The following is a 4,041-nucleotide window of genomic DNA, read 5'->3' as shown; positions in this document are numbered from 1 at the left end:
GAGAGTTTTAGCTGTCCCAGCTTTATCTCAGTCATCAACAAAGTGATGGAAGGGGCCTTCATCAGGACTAAAACATTGACTTACCTGGCATGCTGTGCTTTTCCAGCTCCACATTTAGCAACTCTAGCTTTCAGCATCTGTAGTCCTCACTGCCTCCAAGCCATTGACAATGTGCTTGCCAAGCAATAACCTGCTAATATTTGTTGATAACAATAATAAGTTGTATTTTTACACACACACACACACACACACACACACACGCACATACACACAAACACACACAGGGCCCATGAAATGATTAAATGCAAAAACAATTGCAGGACTTTATATGCAAAATCTTCTCATGTATCACAGCATATCTCAAACTGACCTAGTCCCTATGTTGTGTTATGTAATTGTTATGTTAGATCCAGAACAAAACAAGATAAGGCAACTCACTTGTGCCTCTCAATGTTTTAATGTATCTGATTACTAATTAAAAGTTACATATTCTAATTGCCAAGAAAATCACAAGATAAACAAGTGATCATTAAAAGTATTCTAACTGTCACCATAACAGCTGATGAACAAATAATTAGAAGCTATTTGCATCAACATTTGTTTTTAAAATGAAACTGTTTTGATCGGTTCAATGAACTTTATGAAATTTATGGAATATAATGCAAGTGTTACAAGTGAGTATTCAGTGTTCTGCCCCTTTCTCTCCCACACGTGCACATCCTGTATATTTTTAAAAAATAGAAAATTCACTACTACATCCTTTACAAGAATAAAGTTTTTAATTTATTGACTGGTTTGTCTGTAAGTCATTTTGAGCAGCTAAGCAAATACTGTTAGAAGCTGCAGTAAAATATTCCATCAGCATATTTGGCTTTACAGAAATGTTTCTGGGAAACGAGGTACCCAGAACATGCTCAAACTATATGATCCAAGTTCAGCTCACCACATCATAGCTCCGGACATAAATATTATGTCAAAGTCCAGCAGGATAAAAAGCTTTCCAAAATTATTTTGAGCTGTTCAGTAGAAAAGAATAATACACTGCCACCTGGTGGCTGCATATTTGGGCACTGAATGTGGAATCATTTTATATTAAAAGGCAACATAAAATTCTGACAACAGGATGCGATAATCTTTGAACAACAAATAATTTAGTTCTCAGTTTCGAACTATATAAAGTTGGTCTCTTGTGACCAGTAAGTTTGCCACATGGGAGAGTCTAGGACGAGAGGACGTGGTCTCAGAAAGAAAAGGCACCAGTTTATAGAGTCGTAGAGATGTACAGCATTGAAAGTGACCCTTTGGTCCAACTCGTCCATGCCAAGCAGATGTCCTAAATTAATCTATTTCCATTTGCCAGCATTTAGCCCATATCTCCTTAAACCCTTCCTATTCACATATCCGTCTAGGTGCCTTTTAAATGTTCTCGTTGTACTAGACTCCAACACTGCCTCTGGCACATCATGGCATGCATACACCACACTGTGTGTGCAAAAGTTGCTCCCTAGGCTCCTTTTTAGTCTTTCTCCTCTCACCTCAAACCTATGCCCTCTAGTTTTGGATACACTACCCTGGGAAAAAGACCTTGTCTATTCACCTTATCCATGTCCCTCATTATTTTATAAACCTCTATAAGGTCACCCCTCAGCCTCCAATGCTCCAGGAAAAATAGCCCCAGCCTATCCAGCCTCTCCCTATAGCTAGTGCCATGTGCTGGTGAGAGTAGGAATAGGAAGATATAGCAGATGAATACATGCCAAAGAGCTGGTTCAGGAGAGTACGATACACATTTTTGGATCATTGGAATCCCTTATGGTGTGGAAGTGACCTGTATAAGAAGGATGGATTGCACCTGAATTGGAAGGGGACTAACATACTGGTGGAGAGATTTCCTAGAGCTACAAAGGAGGATTTAAATTAGCAAAGGGAGGGTGAGACCCAGGGAGAAAATGAGAAAAGAGATCAGTCTGAGCTTGTTGCAGTTGGGAAAAAGAGTAAGTCCATCAGTCAAGGCAGGCAGGAATAAAGCGGAGAACAAAGTGGGGCTGATAATTTAAACTGCACCTATTTCAATATAAGAGGCCTGTTAGGTAAGGCAGATAAACTCAGGGCATTGTTGTGAACACGGGACTGGGATATCATAGCTATTTTAGCGATGAGGTTCAGGGATGGACAGGACTGGCAGCTTAATGTTCCAGGGTACAGATGCGATGGGAAGAATTAGAAAGGAGGGCAAGAGAGGCAGGGAAGTGACATTTTTGATTAGGGATAACATTACAGCTGTACTTATGGAGGATTTTCTGAAGAGTGGCTCCTGTCAATTTATTTGGGTGGAGCTGAGGAATAAGAAAGGGATGATCACCTTATTGGGATTGTACTAAAGATTCCCCTATAGTCAGCGGGAAATTGAGAAGCAAATTTGTAAGGAGATCTGTAAAAATAATAAGATGGTTGTGGAAGGGGATTTTAACTTTCCAAACATAGACTGCGACTGCCACAGTGTTAAGGGCTTGAATGGAGAGGAATTTGTTAAGTGTGTGCAATTTAAGACCAAAATGATAAGGTTTTTTTCTTTCAGAGGGTTGTGAGCGTTTGGAATTTCTTGCTACAGAAAGCTGTGTAGGACTGAATCTTCGTATATATTTAAGGCTGGGATGCATAGATTCTTGATCAGAAGGGGAATCCACAGTTACAGGGAAAGACAGGAAAGTGGATATGAGGAGTGTTGGATGAGCTATGATCCTATTGAATGGTGCAGCAGCCTCAAAGGACTGAACAGCCTAGTCCTGTTCACATTTCCTATGGTCTATTGTTTATAAAGATTGATGCAGGTTTCCAATGTGAAACTTAATGTGCAAGAGATAATGTAAACTACTTTTGGACTTCTGTAATTGTTTATGCTCATTGTTGCCATGACAACTAGTCATTTAAAGACCTGACAATAGTCATTTGATCAGTTTGACTAAAACCTGACTCTGTCTTCAGGCTTGTTAGAAACAGAAAGCCTAACACTAGGAACAGTCAAACAACAAATAGCCACTAGATAAGTGGAATACAAGAGAGAGGAGTTACGTATTAGCTTGAAGCCAAGCAAAATAACCCATTGAAGTGGGGTAGTATGATATTATTTTTACTTCATTGTATGTTTTGGATATAAGTGAATCTGATAGCAATGATTGTTCTGTATGTTCACCTTTTGAGACAATAAGCAGAGTAATGATCATTTCATGTCTCACCCCACCATTTGGTCCAAATTTAGAGACAACTACATGTGATGGACGTAATTACCCAATATGATCCTTAAGCTATATTATCAAACAAGCAGATATAGGGTAGTGTGTCCATAAAGTAGCCCACAAGAGCTTACAAGGCAGTGAACCTGAGAAGGTATCCATGGCAGAGAGGAGTTTCTAATAGGCTTCTTTATTCAAAAATGGCCAAACCCTAGCATTCATGCCTAACAGCTCTGTGGGTGTCCCTGCACCTAATGGACTGCAGAGATGAACTGCTATCTCATGCCACAATTAAGCTATGTATGCAACACATACTGGCCCAGCCTGTGACACTCATATCCCATGAACAACTCAAAAGTAGAGACATAACTGAAAATTACCGAAAAGTACACTTAACAGAAAAACATTTTGAATATCCATGGCTGAACACAGAGGAAAGTTTATGCTGTTCAAGTATACTGTGTAGATTTAGGAATGGAAAGCGCTTCTAGAATTTTTCAAAGAGTATGATGTATTGATGCATTGATTACACGATTTGATACTAGCATAATGATTTAATCTCATCTAAATATTATCATTCTAGTGTCAGCATTAACCCATTTTAATGAAATGAGCCAATGCCTCTATTACAACAGTGGAGACAAGAATGTTTTTAAAAGCATATTATAGCAGATTTCCCATACTATAATTCGAAGGTTTGGTATTCTCAGAAAGCTTTTTACACAATTCCTGACTAGCAAGTAGTGTCTAAGGCAGGGAGATAGGAGACAAAATATGATGCCAGGAAGGTTACCAGGATAGAAGATGG

This window comes from Stegostoma tigrinum, chromosome 6, assembly GCF_030684315.1.
Source record: "Stegostoma tigrinum isolate sSteTig4 chromosome 6, sSteTig4.hap1, whole genome shotgun sequence".
NCBI lineage: Eukaryota > Metazoa > Chordata > Chondrichthyes > Orectolobiformes > Stegostomatidae > Stegostoma > Stegostoma tigrinum.
The sequence above is the reverse complement of the archived record's forward strand: the minus strand, read 5'-3'. Positions refer to the sequence as shown.